This window comes from Lissotriton helveticus, chromosome 10, assembly GCF_964261635.1.
Source record: "Lissotriton helveticus chromosome 10, aLisHel1.1, whole genome shotgun sequence".
NCBI classification, from domain to species: domain Eukaryota; kingdom Metazoa; phylum Chordata; class Amphibia; order Caudata; family Salamandridae; genus Lissotriton; species Lissotriton helveticus.
In genome coordinates, this window is record NC_136071.1 from 1,192,389,944 (window position 1) to 1,192,413,135 (window position 23,192).

The following is a 23,192-nucleotide window of genomic DNA, read 5'->3' on the forward strand; positions in this document are numbered from 1 at the left end:
CCACAATGCCCAGAGGGTCTCCAGGGGGTCAGCAACAACGGCGGCAAGTGGCGGCAAGTAGATCGTCTCAGGTGCGCTCCCCCCACTCAGCAGGGCTGCCTCTGTTTTTATGCGCCGCCTGGCGCTGACGAATGACCACGCGGGTTGCGTGGACTGCTGGGAGGTGTAGTCCTCCTGCGCTCCACTCGGCGGCCCGCTCCCCAGGTGGCAGCGGGAGCAGGGCAGCGGGAGGCAGGGGCAGTTCAGCTACAAACAAAGGAAAGGGCTGCAACACCCCACAATGCCCAGAGGGTCTCCAGGGGATCAGCAACAACGGCGGCAAGTGGCGGCAAGTAGATCGTCTAAGGTGCGCTCCCCCCACTCAGCAGGGCTGCCTCTGTTTTTATGCACCGCCTGGCGCTGACGAATGACCACGCGGGTTGCGTGGACTGCTGGGAGGTGTAGTCCTCCTGCGCTCCACTCGGCGGCCGGCTCCCCAGGTGGCAGCGGGAGCAGGGCAGCAGGAGGCAGGGGCAGTTCAGCTACAAACAAAGGAAAGGGCTGCCACACCCCACAATGCCCAGAGGGTCTCCAGGGGGTCAGCAACAACGGCGGCAAGTGGCGGCAAGTAGATCGTCTCAGGTGCGCTCCCCCCACTCAGCAGGGCTGCCTCTGTTTTTATGCACCTCCTGGCGCTGACGAATGACCACGCGGGTTGCGTGGACTGCTGGGAGGTGTAGTCCTCCTGCGCTCCACTCGGCGGCCGGCTCCCCAGGTGGCAGCGGGAGCAGGGCAGCGGGAGGCAGTGGCAGTTCAGCTACAAACAAAGGAAAGGGCTGCAACACCCCACAATGCCCAGAGGGTCTCCAGGGGGTCAGCAACAACGGCGGCAAGTGGCGGCAAGTAGATCGTCTCAGGTGCGCTCCCCCGCCCTAACAGACCCTAAGGGCAGGGTGCTATGTAAGTAAAAGGTAGGAACAATGTATTACATGTCCTGGTTGTGACAAACACCAACATTTGTTTTTCACTACTGTGAGGCCTGTTTCTCTCATATGTGACCATTGGGAATTGCTTAATATACTTTTAAGCTGTAATTCCTGATTGCAGAGGAGTAGCTGCTTTATGTTTAATATCTTTGAATTGGTAATGACAAATCCTCTTTACTGGTAAAATTGGATTTAGAATTATTATTTTAGTAGTGACATTTTTAGAAAGTGGGTATTTTTCTGCTCTTAACTCTTTGTGTGACCTCCAGCCAGCCTCCAATTCACGTCTGGGTTTGGGTGACCTCTCCACTCAACTGCACTCATCTGCATACTGATGGGTCTTCCTGGGCAGAGAGAAGGGGAGGAACTGACACGTACACTTCAATAGGTAGTGTCCTGCCCTCACACAAAGTACTGATCAACCTCCCAGGGTTAGCCTGGCAGACAGGACTGGGCTGAAAGGGGGCCTGTGCACTTCAAACACTTTTCCTTAAAGTCACCTCCACTTTAAAGGCATTTTCGGGTATAAGTCCTGGGTATCCGACCCCTTCTAATGAAACACAATTGTTGACCTGTAACCAGACATCGCTGGCTCTATATCTGCACCTTGCCAGAAGGAACTGCTGTGCTGCCTGGAAGGACTGCCACTTTGCTAACTACTCATCTATATTGGCCTGCTACTTGCTCATTGCTGTGCTGTAGGAGGAACTACCACTTTGCAACCTTCCTTGTGTTGCTGGCCTGCTGACTGCTGCCTACTGCTGTGCTTTACTTTAAGTGTTCTCCGAGGGCTTGTTGGCTTGCCCCCTGTTTTGGAGCCTCAGGCCCATCAAGGACTCCGTTGTACCACAACTACCGTAGGACTCTGAGTCCGGCAGTTCCAAGTAACACAGTTCAGCGCTTCACTCTTCCACTGGAAGGGTTCTGGTGCGGAGGACCCAGCATGTGTCCTGTCAGTGACTTGGTGCCCTCTGACATTGAGATCCGGGGCTCTGTTCTGTCCAGTATTGAGTGACTTTGCTTTGCAGACAGATCCAGCTTCCTAGCTTCACCTCTGATGCAGCAGTGCCAAGGGAAGCCCCGAGAGCACCGTCACAACTGGTGCCTGTGACAACAGGAGCTTTGTGTCCTTCAGTGCCAGCTGCACCTTGGCGCGGAGCCGTCACTGCACGCCTGAAGTGACCATTCCCCTTTGGCAATGGACTACACCGTCTGCTGCCAGCACTGACACGAGCGATCCAGCACCTCCCGCCTTGACACAGGAGAGCCCCTGTGATGCATGCCCCCGGCAAGCGGAGGAAAGTACTGTCACCCTGAACCGGACCCATGTCGTCCCATTAGCTGGCCTGCGTGGCCGGTCTCCAGAGACCGGTGGGGCACTGAGTGGTGCAGAGCCGGTGCAAGCATTCTTTTAAGCACTGTACGTAGCTGATTGGTAGGGCTGTTAAGAAGATTCTGAACATGATGGTCACTTTATGCCCTTAATGAGATATTTTAAAAACGACCTAACTTGAAAGAGTACTTCTCCGATTTTGATCGCTTTACCTTTGTTTTGTTCAGGACATCAAGGAGCATCCTTATGCATATGTAAGTGAATATCTTGAAAAGTATATACTGTATTTTAAATGTTTTGGTCCTCATGTGCTTGTAATATCTATTGTTGTAAACCTGTGTGGAGTCTTTTTGTGGTGTATTCATTGTGTTATTGTGTGTGTGTGTGTGTGGGTTGCACAAATACTTTGCACATTGCCTCTGCTAATGAGTCTGCCTGCTCTGTGCCAAGCTACCAGAGGGTGAGCCCAGGTTATCTTTGTTGTCTACCTAGCTTAGCATGACTAGAGCGGTGGGTTCTGCCTGGCTTAGGCGCATACCTTAGCCAACCATAAACCCCACTTCTAACAAGCACTCAAGAACAACTGGCAACAGGGCATAGTAGGAAGTAATCCAACTACCCACTCATCGCCCTTCAACTCAATGTGACATTCGTTCTGGTATAAATCTAGAGCTATTGGTGTTCAGGGTGCACAATTTCAGGACTAGCTTACCTGTAGGCGTGCACCAAAGGTGTGGAACACACATATCTAGCCAACCTCTCACAAAGCCGGTTCCAGCCTGTGTTATTACAATACCCATTTGCCCAATGCAGCCAAAGAAATGTTTCTAGCCAGCAGAAGCCGCGGCCATGCCAACACCACAGGCAGTAAGCGGAGGGTCAATCCTTACCACTGGCTCAAGAAGGACCCCGTGAGACACATATTACAAAGGCTTGGGTTTGATGATAATACTGAGACATGAACTGAATGCACAGATGTCAACGCATACATGGGCAAAAGGCAGGCAGCTTCCACAGGTCTCAACACAGGCAGAAGTTCAGAACCAGAAATAGACTTCCAACAACTTCACACTGGGCAGTAGAGCATATTCTTCCTCAAAGCCGGGATATTGGGAATACCATGGGATCGAACCAAGCGAAACTGCAATAATATGAAGAGGATCTGTAATGACGGGAAGATCTCTGATGTTAGGAGACAAGGATGGGATCTGTGACGGAGGGTCAGGGGAGAGGATCTCAGGACGAAGGGAAGAAGGTGAGGATCTCTGAGGTTAGAGGATTTCAGGTGGTGGGAGAGAAGTAAAGGATCTCTGATAGTGGGAGAGGTGGAGAGGATCTCTGATAGAAGGAGAGGATCTCTGATGGTAGGAGAGGAGGAGAGGATCTCTGATGGTACTAAGAGAGGAGAATAGGATCTCTGATGCCAGGAGAAGTGGAGAGGATCTCCGATGGTAGGAGAGGAGGAGAGGATCTCTGATGGTAGGAGAGGAGGAGAGGATCAGAAAGGAGGGGATGAGCAGAGGATCTCTGATAGTAAGAGAGGATCTCTGATGTAGGAGAGGTGGAGAGGATCTCTGATGGTAAGAGAGGATCTCTGATGGTTGGGGAGGATCTCTGATGTAGGAGAGGAGGAGAGGATCTCTGTTGTAGGAGAGGAGGAGATGATCTCTGATGGTAAGAGAGGATCTCTGATGGTTGGGGAGGATCTCTGATGTAGGAGAGGAGGAAAGGATCTCTGATGGTAGGAGAGGAGGAGAGGATCTGAAAGGAGGGGATGAGCAGAGGATCTCTGATGGTATAAAAAGTGGAGAGGATCTCTGATGGTATAAAAAGTGGAGAGGAACTCTAATGGAATGAGGGGATCTCAGATGGTAGGAGAGGATCTTTGATGGAAGGAGAGGAAGAAATTATCTCTGGTAGGAGAGGATCTCTGGTGGTAAGAGAGGAGCAGAGGATCTCTGATTATAGAAGAGGAGGAGCAGATCTCTGATAGGAGAGGGGGACATGATCTCTGATGGTAAAAGAGAAGAGGATCTCTGGTAGGATGAGAGGATCTTTGATAGTAAGAGAGGAGGAAAGGATCTCTGGTAGGATGAGAGGATCTCTGAAGTTAGTGAGGAGGAGAGGATCTCTAATGTAGGGGAGAGGAGAGGATCCTTAATGGTAGGAGAGGAGGAGAGGATCTCTGATGGTAGGAGAGGAGGAGGAGAGGATCTCTGAGGGTACAGGAGAAAGAGGAGAGGATCTCTGATGAGAGGAGGAGAGGATCTCTGATTATACGAGAGGAGGAGAGGATCTCTGATGGTAGGAGAGTAGGAGAGGATCTCTGATTGTAAGAGAGGAGGAGGAGAGGATCTCTGATGGTACAGGAGGGGGAGAGGATCTCTGATGGTACAAGAGGAGGAGGAGAGGATCTCTGATGGTACAGGAGGAGGAGGAGAGGATCTCTGATGGTACAGGAGGAGGAGAGGATCTCTGATGGTAATAGAGGAGGAGAGGATCTCTGATGGTAGGAGAGAGGATTTCTGATGGAGGAGAGGAGCAAAGAATTTCTGATGGTAGGAGTGGAGGACAGGATTTCTGATAGTTGGAGAGGTGGAGAGGATCTCTGATGGTAAGAGAGGTGGAGAGGATCTCTGATGGTAAGAGAGGATCTCTGATGGTTGGGGAGGATCTCTGATGTAGTAGAGGAAGAGAGGATCTCTGAAGTTAGGAGAGGAGGAGCGGATCTCAGATGGTTGGAGAGAGGATCTCTGATGGTAGGAAAGGTTAGGATCTCTGATGTAGGAGAGGAGAAGAGGATCTCTGATGGTAGGGGAGGATCTCTGATGGTAGGAGAGGAGAAGAGGATCTCTGATGGTAGGGGAGGATCTCTGATGGTAGGAGAGGAGAAGAGGATCTCTGATGGTAGATGGGGAGGAGAGGATCTCTGATGGTAGGGGAGGATCTCTGATGGTAGATGGGGAGGAGAGGATCTCTGATGGTAGATGGGGAGGAGAGGATCTCTGATGGTAGGAGAGGTGGAGAGGATCTCTGGTAAGAGAGGATCTCTGATGGTTGGAGAGGATCTCTGATGTCGGAGAGGAGGAGAGGATCCCTGATGGTAGGAGAGGAGAAGAGAATCTCTGATGGTAGGAGAGGAGGAGAGGATCTCTGATGGTAGATGGGGAGGAGAGGATCTCTGATGGTAGGAACGGAGAAGAGGATCTCTGATGGTAGATGGGGAGGAGAGGATCTCTGATGGTAGGAGAGGATCTCTGATGGTAGGAGAGGAGAAGAGGATCTCTGATGGTAGGGGAGGATCTCTGATGGTAGGAGAGGAGAAGAGGATCTCTGATGGTAGGAGAGGAGAAGAGGATCTCTGATGGTAGGGGAGGATCTCTGATGGTAGGAGAGGAGAAGAGGATCTCTGATGGTAGATGGGGAGGAGAGGATCTCTGATGGTAGGGGAGGATCTCTGATGGTAGATGGGGAGGAGAGGTTATCTGATGGTGGGAGAGGATCTCTGATGGTAGGAGAGGTGGAGAGGATCTCTGGTAAGAGAGGATCTCTGATGGTTGGAGAGGATCTCTGATGTCGGAGAGGAGGAGAGGATCCCTGATGGTAGGAGAGGAGAAGAGAATCTCTGATGCTAGGAGAGGAGGAGAGGATCTCTGATGGTAGATGGGGAGGAGAGGATCTCTGATGGTAGGAACGGAGAAGAGGATCTCTGATGGTACCATCCGGGAGCAACGTTCATTTTAGTGACTTTCTTGTTTGGAAACTTTTAAATTTGCCTACCTGCACTGCTCTCTTGGCGCTCTGGACCTGGCGCTCTGGTCCTCCCTGGCTGCCCTCTCTCCTGCGCGTGGCCCGGACCGCCTTCGCTGGTCGCCCCCTCCTTGCCTGGCTCTCGGAGTAGGACGGGCGGCTCCACCATCTTGGGCGGGTCTGGGCTCTGCGCTGCAGTTCTTTGGCCCCTCCCCCCGCCACGCCCCCTTGATTCTCCTCCCTCATGTGTCCCTACATCTTGGTTACTCATTCCTGGCCGCGCAGCGGACGTGCGCAGCGGGCGCGACGAAGGCGCGCCGAAGTTGCGCCTAAGTTAAGCCCGTCTGCGCCCGTCCGCGACGGGCCGGGATCAGGGGCCACACACTCTGCTCCTTTTTTGGTTTATACTTCAGCTCAACTCATAGCTCTCTCTGCTATCCCCTCACCTTCCCCTTCACTACTGCGTCGTCTTGATACATTCGGCATTCTCGCCTCTTCCCCTTCTCACCCGATCCCGGTCTCTCACAGCCTTACCCTTCCCTCTGTTGACCCCCCTCCTGTCCCCCGTCCCTCCCCTGTTCCTACTGTAGCCTCCGCTTACCTCCTCAACACCCGCTCTGCAGTCAAACATCAGACGGCACTTTTCAACCTTTTGACCACTGACTCCCCATATTTCCTTTTCCTGACTGAAACTTGGTTCACCGCCGATTCCCTCCCCGATCTTTTAGCCATTCTCCCCGATACCCATTACGCCCTCTGAGCTGAACGTCCGGACGGTAAGGTTGGGGGAGGTGTGGCGATGATCATTCGGTCGACCCTCAAATTTCAACTTCTTATTCACCCCCCCATGCCCAACGTGGACTACTTGGTGGCCCGCTCCCTTAACCTTTCTGCCCCCCTCACTGTTGTCCTCGTGTACCGTCCCCCTCAATCTATGCCTTCCTTTGTAGCCTCCCTTCAAGACCTTTTGGCCACCTTGGTGGTCAACAATTCTTCCGTCCTTCTGCTCGGCGACTTTAACTTTTGGCCGGGCGATTCTAGGGAAGATCTTTCCTCTAAAGACTTTTCTGCCACCCTCCAGTGCTTAAACCTCACATCTCATGTCACATTCCCCACCCACGCCCAGGGTCACATTCTGGATCAAATCTGGTCCTCACGTCCTGTCGTCTCACCTCCCTCTATATCCCCTTGTGTTTGGTCGGATCACTTTATTATCTCCTTCTCTATTCACTTGGGCGCGGTCGACAAGCCCCCTTTTCCGAAAAACATTCTAGCCCGTAATTGGAATCAGACCGACCTTGATTCCCTTTCGCTTACCTTGGCTTCCTCTGCCCCAGACCTCACTGATCTTCCCCTCGAATCCCAGGTCAACGCCTTTGGCACATGGCTATCTTCCTCGTGTGATCTAGTTGCCCCGCTTAGAAAGATCAAGGCGGTCCGCCCCTACGACGCGCACAAATGGTTCTCTCCAGAGCTTAAAACGCTTAAACTCGACCTTAGGCGGTCGGAACGCCACTGGAGACGGAATTACTGTGCCTCTTTGCGCGCCAAATATAAACTACTTCTCACCGAATATAAAAAATCGATCCTAGTGGCTAAAACCGCATATTTCACAGAGAGAGTAGCTCTCTCTGCTAACAAATCTCGTGAAATCTTCTCTTTGGTTCACAATCTTGCCACCTCTGATCGCTCCACCCCTAGTCTGGTCCCCTCACAGTCCCTCTGTTCCTCACTTAATGATTTCTTTATCGATAAGATCGTGAAGATTAAGCCAACATCCCCACTGTGCCTCAACCCCGTCTCACTTGTCTTCTTCCTCCTCCCCCTTCCTCCTTCGCTTTCTTCCCCCCTATCTCCTCTGATTTATTTCTAAAACTTCTGGTCAAAGTCAAGTCTGGCTCTCCCGTGGACTGTGCGCTGGCACGCATTCTTAAAACTCTCTTCACTGAAATGAAATGAAATGAAAAAGAAACTTATAAAGCGCTCTGTGGCCAAGCGGCTTCCTGGCGCTGAGGAACACATCAGTAACTGCCTAACAGGTGCGGGAGAGTTTTAGCCCGGGAAAGCCTGAAGAAAGAAAAAAGTTTTGAGGGCTTTCCGAAAGTGAGAGAAGATGGGAATGGAGCGGATAGGGAGGGGAAGAGAGTTCCAGATCTGCGGAGCACGCACAGAGAAGCGGGTGCCCCCTGTGCGGGACTTACGGAAGCGGGGAACGTGAAGGAGAGAAAGGGACCAAGATCGGAGGGAGCGGGGAGGGGCGTGGAAAGAGATCAGAGAGTTCACTAACTGCCCCGCCCCCCCTCTTGCTCTTCTTAATTCCTCTCTGGCTCTCGGTTCTGTCCCCTCTTCTTTTAAATCCGCTATAGTCTTCCCTATTCTAAAAAAAAACGGTCTGGATCCCTCTCTCCCCTCTAATTTTCGACCCATTTCCCTTCTTCCCTATCTTGGCAAGATCCTTGAAGCCCATGTTACCTCCTGCCTCTCCACTTACATCGAGGAGAATGGCCTCTTGGCATCCCATCAGGCGGGCTTCCGCCCGGGCCATTCAACGGAGGCGGTGGTCCTGGCAGTCTTGGACGAACTCAAGGGGAAGGCCGACTCTAACCTTCCCCAAGCCCTGGTCCTTCTCGATCTGTCCGCTGCGTTTGACACGGTTGACCACTCCATCCTTCTCGACCGTGTCAGCGCAGTGGGCATTTGGGGCGTGGCCTTTTCTTGGCTCGCGTCCTTCCTTCGGGACAGGTCCCAGGCGGTTCACCTCTCCGGCTTCTCTGCCCCTCCCCGCCCGGTCACTTGTGGCGTTCCCCAAGGTTCCTCTCTTTCCCCCTTCTTTTCAATCTTTATATCCATCCCCTCATCACCTCCCTTCTTAAGCTGGGGGTCTCTGTGTACAATTACGCAGATGACCTCCAGCTCGTTTTTGACCTTTCTTCTATCCCTGATTCTCTCCCTAAGTTTTGTTCCACCTTAGTTTTTATTTCTGAGTGGATGAGCGCTAACCATTTGAAGCTCAATCCAGACAAGACGGAACTTGTCCTCACTGGTGGTCCCTCCAACCCTTGGTCTCCTGCACATTGGCCCCTTTCTTTTGGTCCCCCTCCCTTGCCCGCTTCCTCCGTTCGTACCCTTGGTATCAAAGTCAGCCATGACTTATCCATGCACAGCTAGATCAGTTCCGTCGTGTCTTCTTGTTTTTTGTCCCTCCGTCTTATCCGGAAAATTTCGCGTTTTTTTTCCACCGACGCACTTAAAACCATAGTCATGGCCCTTGTCACCTCCCGCCTCGACTATGGGAATGGCCTGTACGTGGGCATACCCGCCTACGAAACCCGCCGACTCCAGGCCATTCAAACCAAGCTGCCCGCCTCATCCTCTCCCTCCCTAAATCCTCTCACATCACCCCTGTTCTCAAGTCCCTTCATTGGCTTCCTGTCCGTTTCAGATCTTTCTTTAAACTGGCCTGTTTAGCCTTTCGGGCTCACTCCTGCTCTGCTCCCCTGTTCATCACTTCTCGCATCTCCTCTCATGTCCCCAGCCGCACTCTGCGTTCCTCTTCCCTCTCTCTTCTGCACATCCCCCGCTTCCGTAAATCCAGAATGGGGGGCACCCGGTTTTCAGTCCTGGCCCCCCAGTTCTGGAACAGTCTTCCACTCTCCATTCGCTCCATCCCCATCTACACTCACTTCCGCAAAGCCCCCAAAACCTTCCTTTTCTCTCAGGTATTCCCCTCCTAGTCTCCCTGGGTTCCCTCTGCGAGCTCTGATCAGGTCCCCAGCGCCAGGAAGCCGCTTGGCCGCAGTGCGCTTTACCAAATATTTTTTTCATTTCATTTAATTTCATGGTAGATGGGGAGGAGAGGTTCTCTGAAGGTAGGTGTTAGGACACACAATGGCAAGTCCTCGACACATAGAGGAGCAATCCGGTCACGGAACTACAACTCCCGGAACCGCCACGCCGAGGACTACAATTCCCAGGGGGGCACCGCGCGGAGTATGCGCAGGAATCGCCATCATAAAACAAACCTCAGTAGCAGGACACAGCGTCGGATATTGCGTGTTTGTATCGGCAGAACACTTAGCCTGGACTTCACAGAAGGTGAGACCCTTCCAGTACTTTGCCGCAGTCCCCGCTCGAGGGTTATCGAGCGCGAGGGACGTTGAGACCCTTCCTGTACTTTGCCTCAGTCCCCGCTCGAGGGTTATCGAGCGCGAGGGACGTTGAGACCCTTCCGGTACTTTGCCTCAGTCCCCGCTCGAGGGTTATCGAGCGCGAGGGACGCTAAGACCCTTCCTTTACTTTGCCTCAGTCCCCGCTCGAGGGTTATCGAGCGCGAGGGACGCTGAGACCATTCCTGTACTTTGCCTCAGTCCCCGCTCGAGGGTTATCGAGCGAGAGCGAGCGAGAGGGACGCTAACCCTTCCTATACTGTGCTGCAGTCCCCGCTCGAGGGTATGAAGCGCATTCGGATGCCTCACCCAGATACATGGGTTCCTAAAGCCGCAGCCCAAAGGTTACCCCGAACAGCCGTACACCCTGTGCATTGCCCTCCGTTGGAGTGTGTCGGGACCGACACAAATGCGGAAGACGAACTGAGGAATACCACCATACCCAGTCCGTTGATCGAGTGGCATTGTCGGCCACTGCTTAGCACGGTGCCCTCTGTTGGTGAATGCCAGGACCGGCATTCGTGCAGAGGACGGTTTGACCTGAATCGTTGATACTCCACGGGGTGGTTGTTTCGCTGTGCACCTCATTGTGCTTATATTCCATCTGGCAATACAGTGTGAAATAAAACCGGTTAAAGTAACCCTACAAGTCTGTTCTCTGTTGTGGTACGATCGATAGCGTCGGGGTGGTGTACATAGGTACCTGATCCTGAGGGACTAGGCGATTACAGTAGGAGAGGATCTCTGATGGTAGATGGGGAGGAGAGGTTCTCTGATGGTAGGAGAGGATCTCTGATGGTAAGAGAGGTGGAGAGGATCTCTGGTAAGAGAGGATCTCTGATGGTTGAAGAGGATCTCTGATGTAGGAGAGGAGGAGAGGATCCCTGATGGTAGGAGAGGAGAAGAGGATCTCTGATGGTAGGAGACATGAGATCTGATGGTCATAGAGGAGAAGAGGATGTCTGAAGTTAGGGGGTAGAAGAGGATTTCTGAGAAGATCTTTGATGGTAAGAGAGGAGAAGAGGATCTCTGATCGTAGGAGAGGAGGAGAGGATCTTTGATAGTAGGGGATGATCTCTGATATAGCAGAGGAGGAGATGATCTCTGATGGTAGGATAGGATCTCTGATGGAAGGAGAGAATCTCTGATGGTAGGAGAGGAGTAAAGGATCTCTGATGGTAGAATGGGAGGGGAGGATTCTTAATGGTAGGAGAGATGATCTCTGATGTAAGAGAGGAGAAGAGAATCTCTGATGCTAGGGGGTAGAAGAGGATTTCTGAAACAGTCTCTGATGGTAGGAGAGGAGGAGAGGATCTCTGGTGGTAAGAGAGGATCTCTGATGGTTGGGGAGGATCTCTGATGGTAAGAGAGGAGGAGAGGATCTCTGATGATAGGAGAGATGATCTATAATGTAAGAGAGGAGATGCGGATCTCTGATGATAGGAGGGGAGGAGAGGATCTCTGATGGTTGGGGAGGATCTCTGATGTAGGAGCAGATGAGAGGATCTCCGATGGTAAGAGAGGATCTCTGATGGTAGGAGAGATTATCTCTGAAGAGAGGATCAGAGGATCTCTGATTGTAGGAGGGGAACTCTGATGGTAGATGAGGAGGAGAGGATCTCTGATGGTAGGAGAGGTGGAGAGGATCTCAGATGGTAAGAGCGGATCCCTGATGGTTAGGGAAGAGAGGATCTCTGTAGGTAGGAGAGATTATCTCCGTAAGAGAGGAGGAGAGGATCTCTGATGGTAAGAGAGGATCTCTGATGGTTGGGGAGGATCTCTGATGGTAGGAGAGGAGGAGAGGATCTCCGATTGTGGGAGAGGAGCTCTGATGGTAAGAGAGGTGGAGAGGATCTCTGATGGTAGGGGAGGATCTCTGATGGTGGGAGAGGATCTCTGATGGTGGGAGAGGATCTCTGATGGTAAGAGAGGTGGAGAGGATCTCTGATGGTAGGGGAGGACCTCTGATGGTAAGAGAGGTGGAGAGGATCTCTGATGGTAAGAGAGGATCTCTAATGGTTGGGGAGGATCTCTGATGGTTGGGGAGGATCTCTGATGTAGGAGAGGAGGAGAGGATCTCTGATGGTAGGAGAGATTATCTCCGTAAGAGAGGAGGAGAGGATCATTGGTGGTAAGAGAAGAGGAGAGGATCTCAGATGATTAGAGAGGTGGAGAGGATCTCTGATGGTAGATGGGGAGGAGAGGATCTCTGATGGTAGGGGAGGATCTCTGATGGTAGATGGGGAGGAGAGGATCTCTGATGGTAGGGGAGGATCTCTGATGGTAGGGGAGGAAGAGAGGATCTCTGATGGTTGGAGAGGATCTCTGATGTTGGAGAGGATCTCTGATGGTAGGAGAGGATCTCTGATGTAGTAGAGGAAGAGAGGATCTCCGATGTTAGGAGAGGAGGAGTGGATCTCTGATGGTACAGGAGGAGGAGGAGAGGATCTCTGATGGTAGATGGGGAGGAGAGGATCTCTGATGGTAGGAGAGGATCTCTGATGGTAGGAGAGGATCTCTGATGGTAGGAGAGATGATCTCTGATGTAAGAGAGGAGAAGAGGATTTTTGATAGTAGGAGAGGATCTCTGATGGTAGGAGAGGATCTCTGATGTAGTAGAGGAAGAGAGGATCTCCGATGTTAGGAGAGGAGGAGTGGATCTCTGATGGTAGGAAAGGTTAGGATCTCTGATGTAGGAGAGGAGGAGATGATCTCTGATGGTTGGAGAGGATCTCTGATGTTAGGAGAGGAGGAGTGGATCTCTGATGGTAGGAAAGGTTAGGATCTCCGATGTTAGGAGAGGAGGAGTGGATCTCAGATGGTTGGAGAGAGGATCTCTGATGGTAAGAGAGGTGGAGAGGATCTTTGGTAAGAGAAGAGCTCTGATGGTAGGAGAGGAGCAAAGGATCTCTGATAGTAGGAGAGGTGGAGAGGATCTCTGATGGTATGAGAGGATCTCTGATGGTATGAGAGGATCTCTGATGGTAGGAGAGGAGGGGAGGATCTCTGATAGTAGGAGAGGAGGGGAGGATCTCTGATAGTAGGGGAGGATCTCTGATGGTTGGAGAGGATGCGATGATCTCTGATAGTAGGAGAGGATCTCTGATGGTTGGGGAGGATCTCTGCTGTAGTAGAGGAAGAGAGGATCTCCGATGTTAGTAGAGGAGGAGTGGATCTCAGATGGTTGGAGAGAGGATCTCTGATGGCAGGAAAGGTTAGGATCTCTGATGTAGGAGAGGAGGAGATGATCTCTGATGGTAGATGGGGAGGAGAGGATCTCTGATGGTAGAGGAGGAAGAGAGGATCTCAGATGGTAGGGGAGGATCTCCGATGTTAGGAGAGGAGGAGTGGATCTCAAATGGTAGGGGAGGATCTCTGATGGTAGGAAAGGAGGAGATGATCTCTGATGGTAGATGGGGAGGAGAGGATCTCTGATGGTAGGAGAGGATCTCTGATGGTAAGAGAGGTGGAGAGGATCTCTGGTAAGAGAGGATCTCTGATGGTAGAATGGGAGGGGAGGATTCTTAATGGTAGGAGAGATGATCTCTGATGCTAGGGGGTAGAAGAGGATTTCTGAGACAGTCTCTGATGGTAGGAGAGGAGGAGAGGATCTCTGGTGGTAAGAGAGGATCTCTGATGGTTGGGGAGGATCTCTAATGGTAGGAGGGGAGGAGAGGATCTCTGATGGTAAGAGAGGTGGAGAGGATCTTTGGTAAGAGAGGATCTCTGATGGTTGGAGAGAATCTCTGATGGTAGAAGGGGAGGAGAGGATTCCTGATGGTAGGAGAGGATCTCTGATGGTAATAAAGGTGGAGAGGATCTCTGATGGTAGAAGAAGATCTCTGATGGTGGGAGAGGATCTATGATGGAAGGGGAGGATCTCTGATGGAAGGGGAGGATCTCTGATGGTGGGAGAGGATCTATGATGGAAGGGGAGGATCTCTGATGGAAGGGGAGGATCTCTGATGGTCGTGGGAGGATGAAGGTCTCAGCGAGAGCCTCTGATGGTACGGTGATAGGAGTGTATATATGTTAGTGGGAGAGGGAGAGCGGGCGCATGGCAGTGTCAAAAATCAAACCCTGAGGGTCCTAGTTCATTCTCTGGAGTATCCTGTGTGCACAGAGATGCATGCAGGGATGCTTACTCGTGACAGACTGAGCCGGAAGTTGCAACCTTAGTTTATTGAAAGTTATAGACTGCAATGCCCAAAAGGGCAGCGCCTCGAGCCTATACTCGCTAGTGTGCTGCCCACATCTAGAAGCCTCCAGTCCCAATACATGAAGGATGCTGACGTCAGAGCGAGGGCCCTCTCTGCGGTGACCAGCACCGCGTGCAGGGCGCCGAAGATGTCCACCCTACCCTCGCGACTCCCCGGCTTTAGCACCACAACGGGAGTGGAGGGGGGGCCTCCTGGTCCTCTTCTGTCTGCAGCCCGGCAGACAAAGGTTCACAATTAAGGCTGAAACCAGCATCAATGGAAGGAGGAAGAGAAACCAGGTCTGGGAGAATAGAGCAGGGAAGGAAGGAAGAAATATCAGAGGACAGGGTGGAGAGAAGGAAGTATGGATGAACATGGTGATGGATGGATGAGTGAGTGTGTGGATGAAAGGATGAGTGAATGAGAAGTGGGTGAACAAGTGAAAGAATGGCCACAAAGGGATGGATGAGTGAGTGAGTGAGCGAAACGATAGGTGGATGGACAGTGAAAGGTTAGCAGAGTAAAGGGAGGGATGGATGAGTGAATGGATTGGTGGACGCACAGGTGAAAGGATGTCAGAGAAAAGAGATGGATAAATTAGTGAGTGAGTGAAAAGATCAGTGAATGGATGGCAGAGTGGATGGATGGCAAGATGAATGGTAGAGTGGATGGATGGCTGGATGCAGAGTGAATGGATGGAAGGTAAAGTGAATGATGGATGGATGAAAGTGTGTATGGATGTGTGAACAGATGGATGGTAGGATAGTCAAGAGGATTGATGGATAGTAAGGATGGATGGATGTGTTGATGAATGGATGGAAGGCAGAATGGATGGATGAGTGGATGAAAGAGTGGATGGCTGGATGGACAGATGGACGGCAAAGTGGAGGAGTGGACGGCAAAAGATGGATTGCTGGATGAATGGCAGAGGATGGATCGAAAGGTGGATGGAAAAGACAAGGAAGCTGTTCTGTGGAGGGTTGGGCTCACTTCCTTCGCTTGATTGGTGGTATAAGTGCTTTAGTTCAAAGGGGGGCTCTTTCTGGCTCCTCCCTTGCCCGCAGATGCCCAGGCCCCACACCCCTGCGTGCCTCCAGCTGATGGAAACGAGCCGCCCCGAGCGCCTTGTCCAGGAATCTCCCTTCCTAACCCCCCTCACCCCCCCCCCCAGCTGTGAAGTGCACGCTTTTTGTTGGCGCTGAAACCGTACCTGGCACCGGTGGCGCTCGGCGGGCACCTTCGGAGCCGGCGCTCTTCTGTTTCTGAATTCTTCACACATTCTCCTGGCTTCAGCTTTCCTGGCACAAAGGGGCCTTTGAGGGGAGAAGGCTGGGCTTTGTCTTCTCCAGTTACCGCTCTGACCCTGCTGGGGGCGCTGGGGGGAGGTGTGAAGACGGAGGGCACCTGCCCCGACCGCCCGAAGAGAAGAAAGAGGATCAGATTCAAGGGAATGACACGAGAGCCCAAGATCACACAGAGAGAGAGAGAGCTGGAGCTGCCGGGAAGGGGAGCGCTGCCAGAGACAGAGGCATGGAGACCAGGAGAATGTGTGGGAACTCCAGACAGAGGCAGGAGACACAGATGCTGGGAAGGTGCTGGCACCTGTTTACAGTACTGTAAGGCACTGGCACTCACCGGCTTACAGTACTGTAAGACACTGACACTCACAACCCTACAGTACTAGAAGACACTGGCACTCACCAGCCTACAATACTGTAAGACGCTGACACTCACAACCCTACAGTACTGTAACACACTGGGACTCACCAGCCTACAGTAATACTTTAAGACACTAGCACTCACCAGCCTACAGTACTGTAAGACACTGGCACTCACTAGCCTACAGTACTGTAAGACACTGGCACTCACCAGCCTACAATACTGTAAGACGCTGACACTCACAACCCTACAGTACTGTAACACACTGGGACTCACCAGCCTACAGTAATACTTTAAGACACTTGCACTCACCAGCCTACAGTACTGTAAGACATTGGCACTCCTCAGCCTACAGTACTGTAAGAAACTGGCACTCACTAGCCTACAGTACTGTAAGACACTGGCACTCACCAGCCTACAATAATACTGTAAGACACTGGCACTCACTAGCCTACAGTACTGTAAGACACTGGCACTCACTAGCTTACAGTACTGTAACACACTAGCACTCACCAGCCTACAGTACTGTAAGACACTGGCACTCACTAGCCTACAGTACTGTAAGACACTGGCACTCACCAGCCTACAATAATACCGTAGGACACTGGCATTCACTAGCCTACAGCCTTGTAAGATACTGGCACTCACCAGCCTACAGTACTGTAAGACACTGGCACTCACCAGCCTACAATAATACCGTAAGACACTGGCACTCACAACCCTACAGCCTTGTAAGACACGGGCACTCACTAGCCTATAGTACTGTAAGACACTGGCACTCACTAGCTTACAGTACTGTAAGACACTGGCACTCACCAGCCTACAATAATACCGTAAGACACTGGCACTCACTAGCCTACAGCCTTGTAAGACACGGGCACTCACTAGCCTATAGTACTGTAAGACACTGGCACTCACTAGCTTACAGTACTGTAACACACAAGCACTCACCAGCCTACAGTACTGTAACACACTAGCACTCACCAGCCTACAGTACTGTAAGGAACTGGCACTTGCCAGCCTACAGTAATACTTTAAGACACTTACACTCACCGGCCTACAGTATTGTAAAAGATTGGCACTCCTCAGCCTACAGTACTGTAAGAAACTGGCACTCACTTGCCTACAGTACTGTAAGACACTGGCACTCACCAGCCTACAATAATACTGTAAGACACTGGCATTCACTAGCCTACAGTATTGTAAGAAACTGGCATCCACCAGCATACAGTAATACTTTAAGACACTTACACTCACCGGCCTACAGTATTGTAAAAGAATGGCACTCCTCAGCCTACAGTACTGTAAGACACTGGCACTCACTAGCCTACAGTACTGTAAGACACTGGCACTCACTAGCCTACAGTACTGTAAGGCACTGGCACTCGCCAGCCTACAGTAATACTTTAAGACACTTACACTCACCGGCCTACAGTATTGTAAAAGATTGGCACTCACTAGCCTACAGAACTGTAAGGCACTGCCACTCACCGGCCTACAGTTCTGTAAGGCACTGGCACTCACCAGCCTACAATAATACTGTAAGATACTGGCATTCACTAGCCTACAGTATTGTAAGATACTGGCACTCACCAGCCGACAGTACTGTAAGGCACTGGCACTCGCCAGCCTACAGTAATACTTTAAGAAACTTACACTCACCGGCCTACAGTATTGTAAAAGATTGGCACTCCTCAGCCTACAGTACTGTAAGAAACTGGCACTCACTAGCCTACAGTACTGTAAGACACTGGCACTTGCCAGCCTACAGTACTGTAAGACACTGGCACTCACTAGCCTACAGTACTGTAAGACACTGGCACTCACCAGCCTACAATAATACTGTAAGACACTGGCATTTACTAGCCTACAGTATTGTCGGGTGCCGCTCGAAGGCTTGGAAGCACCAGAGGATTGTAAACTGCCCAGGAGGCTCCAGTGGGGATATCGTGTGCCCAGAAGAGGGACGTGGACGGCTCCTAACGGCGCAGCGGGACTGCGAGTCCCAGGTATCCCAGCGGCTGCTGAGACGCCGCACCTGGGACTCTTCCCGGCTGGCCGCGCCTCTCCCCTGTGACTTCAAAACCGCGCCTCGCGGCCCCCGCTCCGCGGGGGCCGCTCGAAGGCTTGGAAGCACCAGAGGATTGTAAACTGCCCAGGAGGCTCCAGTGGGGATATCGTGTGCCCAGAAGAGGGACGTGGACGGCTCCTAACGGCGCAGCGGGACTGCGAGTCCCAGGTATCCCAGCGGCTGCTGAGACGCCGCACCTGGGACTCTTCCCGGCTGGCCACGCCTCCTAGCCCCATTCAACTACATCTCCACCTCCACACACGCGCATCGCGTGACGCGCGCGGGCGTCCGCCGGGCAAAGAGAGGGCCGTTTTAGGCCGTTAGAGGCCGGTAGAGACCGGACCGGGCCATCCCTCTAACGCCCTGTTCCTTCTAAGAACTTGCCCATTTTACAATCTGGTGGCCCCTGTGCACTTCAACTTAACATGGCTACCAGGGTATCCAGGAGCAAGGCTGCTCAACAGTGTTCTAGCACTTTGGAAAACATTTTCCCCAAGGCCAGTGCTGTGGCCAAAAAAGGATAACAGTGCTAGATATTCACCCTGAGGTGGGTGCAGAAAACTTGTCTCTGGTTTCCCAGGGTTCTTTAATTGATGCTAGTACCCCATTACTTCTCGACGCTACTCATCTGTCACTTATGGACAGTATCGATCAGACTATTGAGTCAGTCCTACAACAACTTAGGACCTCGTCAAACCCCCAGAGGGATAAAGACTCATTACGCCTATCTGGGGTTGTAGATCCCTCCCTTAATGTGGACTGCACGGAAGCGGAGTCGCAGGATGTGGGCCAGGCCATAAACCTAACAGAACCCGGAAGCAGCAGAGGGGACCAACTACTGAAAAGAAAAAGGACAAGGAAGTCGAGATGGGCAAAGAGGGCTAAGGTTGATTTAACCAAGGAAAACCCGGATGATAGTACAGACATTTCAGCCTCGTCTGAGCTCATCTCCCCTGGAAATAGGTCGGAACACTCTAGACCCGCTACAGCCGTTCCAGTCTGTCAAGGGCCATTTATTTTTGGGGGGGCCCTTCCTAACACCACAGACCTGCTTATCAGCTCACTTACGGACATTTTTAAGAATTTACTGATCCCTTTGTCTGTAAAACTGGACTCTATTGAGGCCAGACTGATGGCTTTAGAAAACAGTCACAAAAGAAACGGTCTTGGTTTGGGGGTGGGCCCGGACGCACAGAGGATCCCGCGGGAGACAACGGGGAATAGTTCCTCGACTCCTGTAATGATTACTCAGGCCCCAAATGTGGTAACAGCCCAGCCAGGGGACGTGCATAGTAATAATAGTGTTTCTGCCCCCCAGATGCCCCCAATGACATCTCAAATATCAAGGCCCCCCGTGCCTGCTCCTAGGAGGTCTAAGCAACTCGCACCCTCCCAACAAACGAGAGAGGAGAACTCTGATAACGGCCTTACTCCACGCCCCATTAGCCCTCACACTAGACGTAGGGTGGTCAATCTCCCCCCTGAGGCAGTGGCATACACGGCGACTATGGTGGGAGTGCCCGAGCTTACTGGTGATGCAAGGGAGTCGCAGGACTCGCTACGCAATAAGGTAATTAGTTGGCTTAACATCAACAGGCCCCTCCCTCCGAACATCAAAGGAGATGTTCTGATGGTCAGAAGGATTCCATGGATTGGGCCTACCCCTAAGAATAGGGCGGGGGACTGTATCATTGTTAGCTTTAAAAGCCCACAGGTCGCCTCTTACATTTGCAATTGGCTTGTAAGGCCTGATAAGTCCACCATTGAATTAGTGTCTCTCTCACACTTCTACCCAAATGTTTGTAATCCAGAGGTGGGGAGGGATCTGGGCTGGACTAGAGTGGTTTTTGCAGTAGATGGCTCACGATACAGACCCAAGCACAATGTATTTCCCGCTCATAGTAATTTAATTCACCATAATAGATTTTCCTGCCTTGATCAGGTGGATTGACCACAAAAGGGTGATAGTCAACAGTCTACAGAAAAATCTGCTATGGGGTTCCAGATAGGGGGGAAGAGAGAGTTGCTCAGGAAATTGATAATAGGGCGCAGGACCCCGACAAAGAGAGAAGGCCTACCCTTGGAAGTAGTTCGGGTCAAGTAGAGTCATCACCTAATACCCGGATTGCCCTTAACTTGCAATTAGTGGAGTCGGCCCCAATATCGATCAACCTGGTTACTAAAACTGGCTCGCGAAACCCTGACTCCCCCCCAGTTACCGCACCATCCCTCCCTTGTGGGCCAGGTTTACTACCGCAAGGCCCGGGGCTGAGAATTCTTTCCTGGAATGTGGCAGGGATCATAAACAAGGCAGGTACACCAGATTGGGATCTCCTGACAAAGGGCAGTGACATCTTCCTCTTCCAGGAGACATGGGCGAGGGAACCACAGACTAGAAGGGGGTTTGATACTTTTGAAATCCCAGCAAAGTGGAACGGGAGGGGGAGGCCTTCGGGTGGTTTGGCGATCTGGGTAGCGAGTCACATTGGGTGTCAGGCGGAAGAGTTGGTTACTTTCTCGCAGGACATCCAGTGTGTGCTGCTCAGATGGCCTAATGGAACTTCATGGGCAATTGTTAATGTTTACTCGCGACCAGTTGCCGCACCTAATGAATCCCCTACCCTAGATGAATTGTCTTCCTTTTTAGGTCAATTGTCAGGTGACTATAAGATAGTGTTGGGAGGGGACTTCAATTGTCATTTTGAACCCCTAGAAGGACTAAAAGAGGGTGCTCTCACCGCTGAGGACGACCATTGGGGCGTTCCATCTTCGTCTTCACCTCACCCCAAAGCGTGGTCCCCGTTGGCACTACAACTTACGTCCCTTACCTTGAATTTCGCACTGAGGGCATGCAATGGGCGTCTCCATCTGACACTCCCTCACTGTGTACTTTCAACAGAAAGGGCCACGAGTCAAGGCTGGACTATATATTAATAGATATTACCATGTGGCCCAAACTTCACGACTTCAGGGTCTTACCAAGGACAGACAGTGACCACAATGCCCTACAACTGGAGATCCAGCATCCAGTCCCCCTAGTAGGTCCGCCCCCCACCACTGCCTGTGGAGATGACCATGGGGACTTGCTTCTCTCTACCAACAGGCGCCGTGTTAAATGGGGAAAGCTACTTGACACACAAGACGCTCTAAATAAGCTATATGGCCTAGCACTCCCCAGGTTCACGGAAGAGAATGCTCTCATAAACCAACCGAGACCCCTTGATTACAATGAGAGACTAGCTAGCATCCACCAGGAACTAGTGAGGGACCTTGCAGAGGTCTTCCATCCGGTGGTACAATCACGGAGGAAAAAGACACGCACTCCTACTTGGTATACTGCTTCCTGTAGGAAAATTAAGTCCGTGTTAATTGCTACCATCAAAGAGGGCACTGATAAGGCTAAGGTTGCAGAGCTCAGGAGGGAGTATAAAGCAGCAATGGCCAATGCCAGGGCAGAGTGGGATTGGAACCACTGGCATGACCTGTCTGAAGCCCTAAAAGCTAAAGACTCTAGGAAATTCTGGGCCCTGGTAAACAACGGGACGGGGGAACTCAAATCCGCAGTAGAACCTAACATCGCCCCCTCTGTCTGGGAGGCCCATTTTGGGGCACTTTACCAAGACACCACTCTATGGCCCGAGGGAGTGGCGGTTGAGCCCCCCCATAGTCCGGATATGGCCCTGGAACTCTCCCTAGGTGAGGTGGTAACTGCACTGGAGCGCCTAGCGCTGGGGAAGGCGCCGGGGTTGGACAAGCTACCGGGGGATCTCTTTAGATACCACCCTGACATTTGGGGTCCGTATCTTCACATCCTCTATAATGCCATCTTAGGAGGTATGGCGGTCCCCTGCTCTTGGCTGGGGGCAGAGATTGTGCCAATACACAAGAAAGGGTCTCCTCTGCTCCCGGCCAATTACAGGCCGATCAGCCTTATAGATGTCCCCCAAAAGCTTTTTGCGCGCCTCATCCTGAACCATCTGCTAGACTGGGTGGAGGACAATGACATCATGAGTCCCCTGCAGGCTGGCTTCAGAAAAAACACGTCGACCATGGACCAGATCTTCCGCCTCGTCCTCCTTTACTGGAAGACGGTGAGGTTAGAGGGGGGAAGGCTGTACATGGTCTTCGTGGATCTGAGGTCAGCCTTTGACCTAGTCCCGTGCAGGAAACTCTGGGAGGTTATGGAAAAGTTAGGAGTTCCCCCCCAGCTACTTAGTATCATAATTAGGCTGCATGAGAACAACTATGCGCAGGTCAGGTGCGGGAGGGATGGTAACCTCTCGTCCAGGTTCCCTGTCAGGCGAGGGGTGAGGCAGGGTTGTGTCCTGGCACCGACCCTATTTTGTCTATTCATCAATAACGTCATATCACATCTAGAAAACGTTAAGGACAATGACGCCCCATATTTGGCAGGCAGGAGGGTTCCGGCAATAATGTTTGCCGATGATACCCTCCTGCTTTCCAAATCCCCCATGGGAATCCAGAGGATCTTGGATGGATTTGGTCTCTTCTGTCGACAGCATGGTCTGGAGCTGAACACAGAGAAGACCAAATTCATGATCTTTAATCCACCAAGTAAAACTAGGCCAAATCCCACGCTGGGTACTGTTAGCCTTGAGAGGGTTTCTACCTTCACTTATTTGGGGGTAACATTACAGGAAAACCTGTCATGGGACCGACAGATAGCCAGGTCAAGGGTTAAATTGTCCCAGCTCTCGGGTGCAATTCTGAAGGTGGCTAACACTTCCACCTTCAAGCCCATAAGCCCGGCCCTTGAAACATATAGGACGCAAGCCAAGGCAGCGGCCATGTACGGCAGCGAGCTTTGGGGGCACAAAGCAGGTAACGACTTGGCAAGAGTGGAAAATAGTTTTCTAAGGCGTCTATTAGTCCTCCCACGAGGTACGCCACTCCTGCCGTTGAGACTAGACATGGGTCTTCCCCCCATTGCGGAGGAGCTTGTGTCAAAGCCAGTGAAGTTTTGGCACAGGCTCTGGTCCACAAACAAATTACATCACTATAGGCAGGACCTTATTCATGGCATGTGCC